The sequence below is a fragment of the Chiloscyllium punctatum genome, chromosome 7 (assembly GCF_047496795.1).
Source record: "Chiloscyllium punctatum isolate Juve2018m chromosome 7, sChiPun1.3, whole genome shotgun sequence".
Taxonomy (NCBI): domain Eukaryota; kingdom Metazoa; phylum Chordata; class Chondrichthyes; order Orectolobiformes; family Hemiscylliidae; genus Chiloscyllium; species Chiloscyllium punctatum.
Window position 1 is genome coordinate 14364293 of NC_092745.1, and position 12908 is coordinate 14377200.

At 45.3% G+C, this 12908-nt stretch overlaps 1 long non-coding RNA gene across 1 annotated transcript; it reads right to left on the reverse strand.

Annotated features, from left to right (window-relative positions):
* Positions 1 to 286: 286 nt before the first annotated feature.
* On the reverse strand, positions 287 to 12432 carry LOC140479409 (uncharacterized). The gene is made up of 2 exons (XR_011961022.1): positions 12397 to 12432; positions 287 to 1127 (listed from the first exon to the last, which is right to left on the reverse strand). It is a non-coding gene; the product is annotated as an uncharacterized lncRNA (long non-coding RNA).
* Positions 12433 to 12908: the final 476 nt, after the last annotated feature.

Sequence of the window (12908 nt, forward strand, 5' to 3'; positions counted from 1 at the left end):
GTCCAACTCTATTTTGATTTAGTCCTTACCCTCCCCTTCACTGTTTTGATCACACAGCATTGCCATTTGATGTGAAGGGCAGTGCTTGTCACTGGCCACTTGGGTGTTTTTCCTATCTTCCTGGTGATGGAACTTGAATAAAGATTGGTGCACTTTGTGTCCTTCACTGTGTTTTACACCTGCGCACACACACACACCATGGGTGCTGGGGAAAAAATAAGCACTACCGCACTTTGGCGGTAGTGTGGGGGTTAAAAAAAATTCCAAAGAACATAGAGACAGAGACTTAATCTTCACCTTTATTCCCTTTTCCACGTTCACATTGACAGAAAAAAGAAACTGGCATTAACAGCCCAGACAGAGGAAGCTGCTCAAATTCACAGCCACAATGGAGCTTGAGAAAAATACTTGGAGAGATTTTCTCAATAACATGAGAATCCTGTCCCTTTAAACAGTGATAAAACCTTAAATTGGAACTGACAGCTGAGGTGGAAGTAGATCTGGTTTACTGAAGCAGAGACTTCTGAGGTTCACATTGGTTTGTACAGCTGACATCACAAGGCAATCCTGTCCCCATCAAACACTCCCAGGACAAGGACAGTATGAGGTTTGAAACAGTGTAAAGCTCTCTTACCGTTACCCCAATGATCTGCTTTAACATCCAAACCTCAGAAGTTTCTCTGAGCAATCCTGAGAAGGAAGTGAGTTGAAATTCTGTTCTGACAATGACATTTGTCCTGCCAGCTCAGCCCTGTTCTGTTTAAAGTTGTGTCTCCTCTGTGGACTGTCTCAAGCACTCTACACACATTCTGATCTCCTGATGCTCTTGCTGAGGGGAGAGGGGAGGGTCACGTGGGTGAGGGCACAGGAGAAACGAGCGTTGGACTCCCAGTCAGACCCAGAGAGGGTCAGCAGGCTGCTGACACTGTAGGTGCTGTCCGAAGCTCGCAGGTAGTTGCTGGTCTGAACCCCGTCCGAAATGACTGCACCATCCTTCTTCCACTGCACCTCCAGCTCATCAGGATAGAAGTGATTGGCAAGGCACAACAGTGTGGCAGTGCCCTTGGCATCTACCTGCTCCGGGGAGGGGGGCAGCAGGGTCAGCTTGGGCTGAGAGTTGTCACGGCCTGAAAGACAAGAGAAACTATTTTAATTCTTGCCACTGGAAGGGAATTCAACCCTTCACTGTTCATACAATATTTTTGAACATTTGTGGTCAATACAGAATAAACCCAACAAACGACCAGGCATTGTTCAAGTTGCTTCTTGGGATGTGAGTGTCACTGGCAGGGCCAGCATTTATGACCCATCCCTAATTGCTCCAGGGAAAGTGATGGTGAAGCAGCAGAGAGAGAACGGACAGTTTTGGACCATTGTTTATAAAATGAATGTGGGCAGCTGGAAGGGTTGTCAATGGGGGAGCATTTTCGTGACAGTGATCAGAACTCAGTGAGATTGAGAGGAGGGATGGAAATGGAGAACCATGGAGTAAGTGTAAATGTTTTCATTTTACTCAACTGTGAGGTGTTTTGGTAAAAAGTGGATCGGAACAAGCGGCATTGTGGGAAATCAGTGTCAAGACAATGGGAGCTCTCGAAGGACGAGACAGAGATTGTTCAGAATCTGTGCCCACAAAGAGTAAGGGTGGGACTTCCAGATGTTGACCAAATGAACAAGAGGATAGGGGGTCATGTACTGACATGGATTGGGAACTGGTTGGCAGACAGGACAGAAAGAAGGAGTCTTTTTCTGAATGACAGGTCATTACAACTTAGGGTGCCACAGGGGTCAGTCTTTGATACTCAGTTATTCATAAATTATAATAATAGAATCATCGAGTCAGAGAGACCCAAAAGGCCCATCAGCCCATTGTGTCCATACTGGTCATAAAACAACAACCCAATAATTCTCATCCATTTTACTAGCATCAGGGAATTAGATGCAGGATGTGTTCAAGAAGGAATTAGATATAGTTCTTCGGATTAAAGGGATCAAAGAATGTGGGGAGAAAGCAGTAACAGGGGACAGTGTTGGATGATCAGCCATGATCATATTGAAAGGTGGTGCTGGTTTGGGGGCCGAATGGCCGACTGCTGCTCCTAGTTTGGATGTCTCGATCCCTTTCTCAGATAATGAAGGAATGTCGCTTGTCAATTTGAAGCTGCAAGTCAAATGTTTGTGGAGGTGGAAGATGTGGCCATGGTGATTAGTGTTGGTCTGTAAGGTGGTAAGAAGACACATGGGATAAACTGTTCTTCATTTTCCCTTGATGGAATGAGGGCATTGCTGGATTGGCAGCATGTAATGCCCATCACTAATCACCCAGAGGGCAGTTGAGAGTCAACCACATTGCTGTCCTGGGGTCACATGGGAAGGATGGCAGTTTCCTTCCCTAAAGGACATTAGGGAATCAGATGGCTTTTTCCTGACAATCAACGATGGTTTCATGGTCGTCATTAGACTCTTAATTCCAGATTTTCTTTGATTGACTTTGAATGCCACCATCTGCTGGATCCTAACCCTGGTGCCCAGAACATTATCTGGATCTCTGGATTAACAGCTCAGCGATAATACCATTAGACCATCACCTCCCTTATCTCATTATTGGTTGACAGCGAAAGCAAGGAGTTTGTTTATTCTGGAACTGTATAAAACCCCAGTTAGAGCACAGTGATGGAACTGTGTATGGTTCTGGTCACCACATTACAGGAAGGATGGGATTCCATTAGAGATGGGGACAGACGAGGAGTTTGTCTGGAATGGGGACTTTGAGCTTTGAGGATTGATTGGTTTGGCTGGGAGTGTTTTCTTTGGAACAGAGGTGGTCGAGGGGAGATTTGATTGTGGTGTGTAAAATGATGTGGGGCCTGGACAGAGTGGGTGGGAAGGACTGATTTCCACCAGCACAGAGGGCAATAACCATGGGGAGAGATTGAAATCAGTTGGGGGCAGGATTAGAGGGGAGTTGAGGGTATTTGTTTTCACCCAGAGGCTGGGACGTGGGACTCACTGTCTGAAAGGGTGGGAGAGGCAGAAACACTCATCACATTGAGAAAACACTTGGATATTCACTTCAAACAGTGAAACCTCCAGAGTTATGGAGCAAGAGCTGGAAAGTGGGATGGAGCTCGATCCCTCTTTAACAAACCTCCGATCACCCACAGATCAGGAGAACTTTATCCGAGAACATTGGAGCAGAATCGGATCCACACACTTAGGGAAAGAGTCACATTGGGGTGTCTGTGTAGAAGGTTCTAGATTACATTTCAAACCTTACTGTACACTGCTGGGCTGAGGTCAAGGGTGAGACTGCAAAGAGTCTCAGTGTCCTTTGGGTCACTGCTCCTAATGACCCCGTGCCCCCGGAAGGTGAGAGTGCACAGACAATGGGTGAATGTCCGGATCAGGAGACGTCAATCTTAAAGAAAGACTTGCATTTGTGTCGCACCTGTCCCCAACTCAAGATGTCCCAATTGATCTTTCCAGCAGACTGTGCACAGCGAGATCCCAAACACAGTCTGATAAATAGCAGAGAAATAGATTTTCAGTGATTTTAAGTGGGGGATAAATATTGATCAGGGACACCAGGGGGATCTGCCTGCTCTTCATCCAACAGTGCCATGGAATGGCATCTTTCACAACTGAAAGACTCCCATTTCATTTAAAAAAAAGAAGAACAGTTCACTGAAAGTGAAGTTGCAGGTCGGTGGGGGTGGGACGGGGGTGGGGGAGGTGTGTGGGAGTGACAAAGTCATTTGGTTTGCTTTCCTTTATTGGTCAGTGCATTGAGTTTTGGAGTTGGGAGCTGTTGCGGCTGTACAGGACGTTGGTGAGGGCACTTTTGGAATACTGTGTGCAATTCTGGTCTCCCTGCTGGAGGGAAAATGTTGTGCATCTTAAAATGGTTCAGAAAATATTTACAAGGATGCTTCCAAGGTTGGAGGATTTGAGCTATTGGGAGAGGCTGAATATACTGAGGCTGTTTTCCCTGGATCATTGCAGGTTGATGGGTGACCGTATGGAGGTTTATAAAATCAAGAGGGGCACAGATAGGGTGAATAGAGAAGATCTTTTCTCCAGAGTGGGGGAGTCCAGAACTGGAGGGCATAAGCTGAAGGTGACAGGGGAAAGATTTAAAAGGGACCTAAGGGGCAACGTTTTCATTCAGGGGGTTTTAAATGTGTGGAATGAGCTGCCAGAAGAAGTGGTGAAGGCTGGTACAATTACAACATTTAAAAGGCATGCATATGTAAATAGGAAGAGTTTAGAGGGATATGGGCATCAATCCAGCCCTTAATATTTCAGGGTCTTCCAAAGATATTTACAGACAGTTTTGTTTGACAAGCAGTCACTGTTGCAATGTCAGGAACATGGCAGCAGTTTCTACACAGCAAGATCCAACTAGAAGCAATGAGATCAAAGAGCATTAATGATGTTGGATTAATGATAAATATTGGCCTGATTAGATTCCCTACAGTTTGGAAATAGTAGTTCAGCCTGACAAGTCCACATCAACCCTCCGAACAGCAGCCCAATGAGAAACCATCCGTACATTTACTCCTGACTATTTCACCAAACACTGTCGGCAATTTGAAACGGCCAATTCACCTGACCTGCACATCCTTGGACAGTGGGAGTAAACCAGAGCACCTGGGGGAAACCCACACACCAACAGGGAGAAAGTGCAAACACCACACAGACAGTTTCCCAAGGCAGGAATTAAACCGGGATCCTTGGTGCTATGAGGTAGCAGTGCTACCCACTGAGCCACCATGCCTGAAGTCAGCACAACGATAAAGTAATTTGGTTCACTTGGATGGAAAATGAGCAAACAGACGGTGAAGGAGAAGGTACGATTGCTGCTTAGCGATGGGATTGATTGTTACCAGAAAATAAAAGATAGGGACGGATTTTTTCAATATCAAAGGAACTAAAGAAGTGCAGGGAAAATCAATAACAGAACAAACTTAAAGATTTTGCAACTAAATGCACAAAACATTCCGAATAAGGTAGACAAAGTGATGCCATAAATCGAGGTAAATTGAGTGTCCAAGTAATTTAAACTAGTTAAAGTGGAGGAAGGCTGAGGAGTGGCTATTCAAGTTTCTCGAAAACGTACGAGGACAGAGAGTACAGAAAGGAACAAGAGTCGAACATCAAGCCCAGCTGAGAAGAGGATAATGATGAGAAGGAGGGCAGTCAACGCAGGACTGAGGGTGTTGTACTTAAATGCACACAGTAAACACAATGAGCTGGTAGTGCAGATTGAAATTGGCAGGTAAGATGTTGTGGGTATCACAGAGACATGGCTGTAAAGGGATCCCGGCTGGGAACTAAATATCCATGGATCCATGTCCTATCAAAAGGACAGGCAGATGGTCAGAGGGGGAAGAGATGCCTTGTTAGTGTGAAATAGAATTCAATCGATAGCAAGAAGTGGTAGAGAGTCAGAAGGTGTAGAATCTGTGGGAATAGTTGAGGAACCGAAATAAAGATTCTGATGCAGGTTATGTCCAGTTCTCCAAACAGTAATCAGGGTGTGGGGAATAAATTCAATCAGGATACAGAAAAGGCATAAACTAAATGTCAGGGTAGACCTCAATGGATAGATGGACTGGGTAGTGCGTCTAAAGAAAAGGATTTCAAGGAATATCTACGAAATGGTTTTTGGAGCAGCTTTTGGTTGAGCCACTATGGAACAGGCAGGTCTGGATTTCGTGATGTTTAATGAGGCAAACCTGATTAGTGAGTTTAAGGTGAAAGTATCCCTGTGGATAAGGGACCATAATATAATGGAATTCCCCCTGTCACTTGAGAGGGAGAAGCGACAATCAGATGGAACTGTATTTCAGTTGAGTAAAGGAAACTACAAAGACATGAGGAAGGAGCTGGCCAGAGTTGATTGGAAGCGGAGCCGAGCAGGTAAGATGGTGGGGCAGCAAACAGCAGAGCTTCTGGGAGTAATTCAGGAAGTAGAGTAGGAATTCATCCCAAAAAAGAAAAAAAAACTCAAGGGAGGACAAGGCAACCACAGCTGATGAGGGAGGTCTAGGACAGCATAAAAGCAAAAGAAACGGCATCCAATGTGGTGGAGAATAGTGGGAAGTCAGAGAATTAGGAAGTCTTTAAAAACCTATAGAGGATAACTAAAAAAGCATTAAGGGTGGCGATGGTGAAATGTGGGGGTATGCTCGCCAGTAATACAAAAGAAGATTGCAAGAATTTTAGCAGATATATCAAAAGGAAGAGGGAGGCAAACATAGACATTGGATCACTGGAAAATGAGGTTGGAGAAATGATGGAATAGCCGAGGAACTGAATCGGTACTTTGCATCAGTCTGCACCATGAAATAAACCAGTAGCGTTCCAGTACTTCAAGACTGTCAGGGGGCAGAGGGGAGTGTAGTGTCCATTACTAAGAAGGAGGTACTGGGGAAGCTGAAAGGTCGGAATATGGATAACTCACCCAGACTGGATGAACTACACCCATCTGTTCTGAAGGAGATCACTGAGGAGAGTGTGGAGGCATTAGTGATGATCTTTAAGGAATCAATGGAGTCAGGGTGTGGAGGTGGAGATTTGGTGGGGGTAAGGGATAAGAAAATGACTCACATACCAACCATGATAAAGAATGGAGGGAGGTAGAAGATGGTACATTATAGACCAGTTAGCCTGCACTCAGTTGTTGGTAAGATTTTAGAATTCAATTTAGGGATAAAATTGCAGAGGACTTGGAAGTGAAATGGTAAAATAGGGCTGAGTCAACATGGTTTCATCAAGGGGAGGTCATGCCTGGCAAATCTGTTGGAATTCTTTGAGGAGGCAATGAGCCAGTCAGACAAAGGAGAGTCCGAGGAAGTCATGTATTTGGATTTCCAGAAGGTATTTGACGTAAGATAAGCACCCATAGTTTTAGGGGCAATGTACTGGCATGGACTGAGGACTGGTACTGGCAGGTTGGTATAAAGCAGAGAGTAAGGAAAAGGGCAGCTGGTGACGAGGAGAGTTCTGCAGGCATCAATGTTGGGACCATAACTATTCACGTCATACATTAACAATCTGGATGAAGGAAGTGAACACATTGTTGCTAAGTTTGCAGGTGACATGAGACAGGGGGAGGGACAGGTAGTGTTGAGGAAGTGGGAAGGCTGCAAAAGGTCCTGGAGAGGCTCTGAGAGTTAGCAAAGAAGTCGTAGATAGAATAAAATGTGTTACAGTGTAAGGGTATGCACTGTGGGAGGAAGAAGAGATGCAAAGACTGTTTGCTAAATGAGGAAAGCCTTTGGAAATCTAAAGCACAAACCTCATTCAGGTTTCCCTTCTGGTTAACTGGCAGGTCCAGTTTGTGCTTGGGAAAGCAAATGAAATGCTAGCATTCATTTCAATATGGCTAGAATACAAGAGCAGAGACGTACTGCTGGGGCTGTGTAAGGTTCTGGTCAGACTGCATTTGGAATATTGTGAACAGATTTGGGACCAATGTTCTATGAAACAATGTGCTGGCATTGGAGGGATTTACAAGAATGATCCTGGGGATGAAGGGCTTGTCATATGAGGCGTGGTTGAGGACTCTGGGTCTGTACTCAATGGAGTTTAGAAGGATGAGGAGGGATCTTATTGAAATTTACAGATTTCTGACAGGCCTGGAGAGAATGGATAAAGAGAAGATGTTTCCAAAAACAGGAGAAACTCGGTAACCAGGGCACAGCCTCAGAATAAAGGCCCGACCCTATAGAGCTGATATGAGGAGGAATTTCTTCAGCCAGAGGGTGGGGAATCTATGGAATTCATTGTTACAGAGGGCAGTGGAAGCCAAGTCACTGAGTGTATTTAAGACAGAGATAGATAGGTTCGTGATTGTTAAGGGGATGGAAAGTTCCTGTGGAGTAGGCAGGAGAATGGGGGTGAGAAGCATATCTGCCAAGATCAAATGGCAGAGCAGATTCAATGGGCTGAATGGCTGATTTCTGCTCCTATTTCTTAAAGTCTTCTGGAGAGTTTCCCCAAAACCCTGGAACACTGAACCCACTGGACTGTGAGCCCTGCTGGAGCTGTTTAGTATCAGGACATTGTCAACAGATAACCAAAGAGTGGAGAGAGTGTGCATTTAGGTGGGAACTTCAGAATGCTTCCCAGCTCCTGGAATACCATGACATCAGGAAGTGTGGTCAGTGAGAGCAGTTGGAGCTCCGGGTTTCGGAGCTTGAGCAGCAGCTGGTGTCAGTGCGGAGAGTCCCTGAGGCTGAGAGCTCCGTGGAGAGCATGTTTCTAGATGTGGTCACTCTGCAGCTTCAGAGTATACCGGGAGAGAGGGAATGGGGGAGCAGCAGACAGTCCAAAAGGACCAGGCAGCCAGTACAGGAATCCCCGAGTGCATCCCACTCTCCAACCAGGATTCAGTTCAGAATCCTGATGAGAATGATGGTTCATCTAGGGAGTGCAGCCAGATCCAAGTCCCTGGCACCACGGTGGGGGGCTCAGCTGTACAGGAGGGCACAAGTGGGCCTGGAAGAGCGATACTGAGATGAAATTAGAGTGTGAGGACAATCGATAGGTGTTTCTGCAGCTGCAGATGGGAATCCAGGATGGTGTGTTATCTCCCTGGTGCCAGGGTCAAGGATGTCACTGAGCGGCTGCAGAGCGCCCTGAGGGGAGAGTGGGAACAGGCAGCAGTCGTAGACCACATTGTTCCCAGTGATGGATGGAGAAAAAGGAATATGGTCCTGCAGTCAGAAGTTCGGGAGCTCTGGAGGGAATAAGCAGCAGGAACTCAAAAGTTGGAATCTCCGAATTACTCCCAATGCCGCACGCAGGTGAGAATAGAATCAGGGGGTGAACACAGGTGACTGCGGGGCTGGAAAGAGGATCCCTGAGGGATTGCATTAGATTCTTGTGAGGTGGTTTACCAGTGCTGTTAGAGAGGGTTTAAACTAACTTGGCAGAACTGTGGGAGCCAGGAGGGAATGTCAGAGGAACACAAAGGAACACAGAATCCTCAGTGCAATCAATAAGTCACCTCCCAGTGGGAAGGATGTGGAGGAATACAAATGCATGAATTTACAGAGACTGCAAATATGATAGAGCTGTTATAAATGGGCGAGGGGTCTTTAGGTTCTGAATATAGACTGGGATAGTAGCAGTGTAATGGGCAGGGAGAGCCCAGAGTTGTGAGAGTGTGTTCAGGTGAATTTTCAGGTGGCATCGGTCGCTCAATGGTGGCTCAGGTGGGGCAGCACGGTGGCTCAGTGGTTAGTACTGCAGCCTCACAGTGCTAGGGTCACAGGTTCGATTCCAGCCTTGGATGACTGTCTGTGTGGAGTTTGCACATTCTCCCTGTGTCTGCATGGGTTTCCTTCGGGTGTTCTGGTTTCCCCCCATGGTCAAAAGATGTGCAGGTCAGATGAATTAGCTATGCTAAATTGCCCATATTGTTAGATGCATTCCAATAGGGAATTGGGTCTGGGTGGGTTACTCTTCGGAGGATCGGTGTGGACTTGTTGGGCTAAAGGGCCTGTTTCCACACTGTAGAGACTCTAATCTAATTATTGGCAGCGAAGAAGGCTGTCTAAGAATACATTGGAATCTTGAGCAACTGGACCAGTGGGCTGAGGAATGGCAGATGGAGTTTAATTCAGATAAATGTGAGTGCTGTATTTTGGTAAGACACAAGAAATGGGTGAGATCCCAAACAAATATTTCAGGTCAGTAGTTATTGTGGAGAAAGCTCGGGAATTTGGAAAAATAGTGATGTCTTGAAAAGAGATCACACACAAAAGAGAAGACGCTCAAGATCTGAAAACACATAAAGGTAGTAGATAAACCCTAGGACCTGATCATGTGTATCCCAGAACATTGTGGGAAACTAGGGAAGAGATTGCTGGGCTCCTTGCTGAGAAATGTGTTTCACTGACAACCGTGGGTAAGGTGCTGGAGAACCAGAGACGTTGGCTAATGTTATGCCATTATTTAATAAAGACTGTAAGGAAAAGCCAGGGGAACTATAGACCAGTGAGCCTGATGTCAGTGCTGGGTAAGTTGTTGGAGTGGATTCTGTAGGATAGGATTTACATTCTTTGGATAATCTATGTAGTTTTATGCATAGGAAATCATGTCTCCTGAATTTGATTGAGGAGGTGACAAAGAAGATTGATGAAGACAGAACAGTAGACATAGTCTATATGGACTTTAGCAAAGTGTTTGACAAGGTTCCACATGATAGACTGGTTAGTAAGGTTAGACCACATGGGATCCAGAGGGAGTGAGCCATTGGGATAAAAAAAATTAAATTGAAGAGAGGAGACAGAGATTGGTGGTAAAAGGTTGCTTTTCAGACTGGAGATCTGTGAATTGCTGTGTGCCACTAATATTGGTGCTGGGTTCGGTACTTTTATCATTTAAAGAAATGATTTGGATGTGAATGTAGGAGTTACAGTAAACTTGTAGATGATATCAAAATTGGTGAGATAGTGGATAGTAAAGAAATTCATCTCAGGGTAAAGCAGGACCTTCATCAGATGGGGCAATGGGTTGAGGTGTGCCAAATGGAGTTCAGTTTAGATAACTGTGGGATGTTGCATTTTGGAAAGGCAACCCAGGGCAGAACTTATACAGTGGTAGGGCCCTGTGGAGTGTTGCTGAACAAAGAGACCTCAGAGTGAAGATTCAAGTGCATTATTACTTGGAAGTGGAGTCACAGGTAGACAGGGTGATGAAGAGGTTGTTGGGTACACTTGCCTTTATTGGTGAAAGCTTTGAGTATAGGAGTTGGGACATCATGTTGCAGCTATGCAGGAGATTAGTCAGGCCACTTTGGAAATAATGTAAACAATCCTGATCACCTCGCAGCAGTAAGGATGCTGTTAAACTTAAAAAGCTGCAGAAAATACTAACAAGAACATGGCCAGGAATTGGAGGGTTTGAGCTATAGGGAAAGGCTGGAGAAACTGGGCCTATTTTTCCTGCAGCATCTAAGGCTTCGGGGTGACCTGAGAAATGTTTATACAATCATGAGGGGCATGGACAGGGTGTATATCCAAGGCCTTTTTCTTGGGAAAGGGAGTGCAAACAAGATGGCATAGTTATACGGTGAGAGGCAAAATATTTAAAAGGGACCTGAGGGGTAACTAGTCACACAGAGGGTGGTGTGTGTCTGGATCAAGCTGCCAGAGAAAGTATTGGAGGCAGATACTATTACAGCATTTAAAACACATTGGGATGGGTACATGAATAGGAAGGGTTTTGAGGGATGGAAGCCAAATGCTGGTTAATCGGATGAGGTTAGTTTAGGATATCTGGTTATCATGGACAAGTTGAACTAAAAGGTCTGTTCACTCCATGACTATGAGAGGCTGGAAAAGTTGAGACTTTTTATTCTGACGCATAAGTGTCTGAGAAGTGAACTTATAGATGTTTATAAAACCATGAGGGCCATAGAAAATGTGAATAATTCAGGAAGGAGGTGAAGTTTTGTAGAAATGTCAAAAAATATTCCTGAAGATCATTCCAGGGATGAGGAACATCAGTTATACTGACTAATTGGAGAATTTGGGACTGTCTTCTTAGGAGAAGGCTGAGAGGAGATTTGTTTGAGGAATTAAAACCAGGAGGGGCCTGGACGGAGGAAATCGGGAGAAAATGTTTCCAGTTGAGAAAGGATTGAGACTGAGAGACGACAGATTGAAAGTAATTAGTGAAAGTAACAAAAGTGAGATGGGGAACAACATGTTCAGCCAGTGAGTGGTTAAGGTGTGGAATGCACTGCCCGAGAGTGTGGTGGAGGCAGCTTCAATTGAAACAGTCCGAAGGAAATGAGACTGTTATTTGAAAAGGAACAATGTGCAGGATGACAGGGAGAAGGCAGGAGAATGACACTCTGTAAATTGCTCATTCAGAGAATCAGTACAGACAGGATGGGTGGAATGGCCGCCTTGTGCACTGTAACAATTCAGTGATTGTGTGATTGAGCAGAGTTAAAGCTGGGGGATGTGGGAGGTCGGTGTCTCACTGTGCTGCTGCTGCTGCTGAGGTCAGTGAGATCAGAGACTGGGACAGGGAGCCAGAGCTCACATCAAACTCTGCCCGTGTCTGTCACACTGAGACTGACAGGAGGCTACTCACTGATTTCACTCCATGCTGCAGGAATGGGACCACAGGCTGCAAATGGACAGAGCTCCTCCACACGGTGAGTAAAACTGACTGACTTATATCTTGCTGTTTAAAGGGGGCAATGGGACTAAAGAAATACAGCTGTACACCCTTTTAGACACAGTGCTCCTCAATCAAACATTTCATTCACTGCAGCTTCTCACTAACACCTTCAACAATTCAGCAAATGTATTTTAGAAAGTGTATTTCAGTATTGACAGGGTTAATAACAGAGGATTGATGTTTACTTACTCAGTCTGAGCTTGGTTCCTTTACCGAACGTGAACCACAGTGAGAGCTCCCAGTGTAGAGGCTGTACAAAAACCTCTACTCTCTGCTTCCCCCCGTCACTCTCAACCTCTCCCTGTCTCCCAGTCTCTCCTTCACTCTCAACTTATTTCTGCCCATCTCTGTCTCTCCCTCATTCATGTGTCTTTCTGTCTCTGTCTCTCTCTGTGTCCAGCTGGGCTTGGGAGCTTTGTGAAATTTATTTTTCGATATTAAATCTTGAAGCTGATCTTCACGCGTGGCCATGGAGTGAAAGAGGAAAACTTGAGGGCTTCAAGTGAGTGGTGGACAGCACAAGAACTGGAGTGTGTAGTGGACCATGACAATCCCAGCATTGGGTAATTTGTTCAGTTTCATTTGTATCTATTTGTGGACGTGTCAGTTCAGACTGTGTGTCCATTATTATACATTTTATATAACTGATTCATGTGTCAGGACACGAGGTGGTGCTGTGTGTCTTGAGGTTTTTGTCTGGC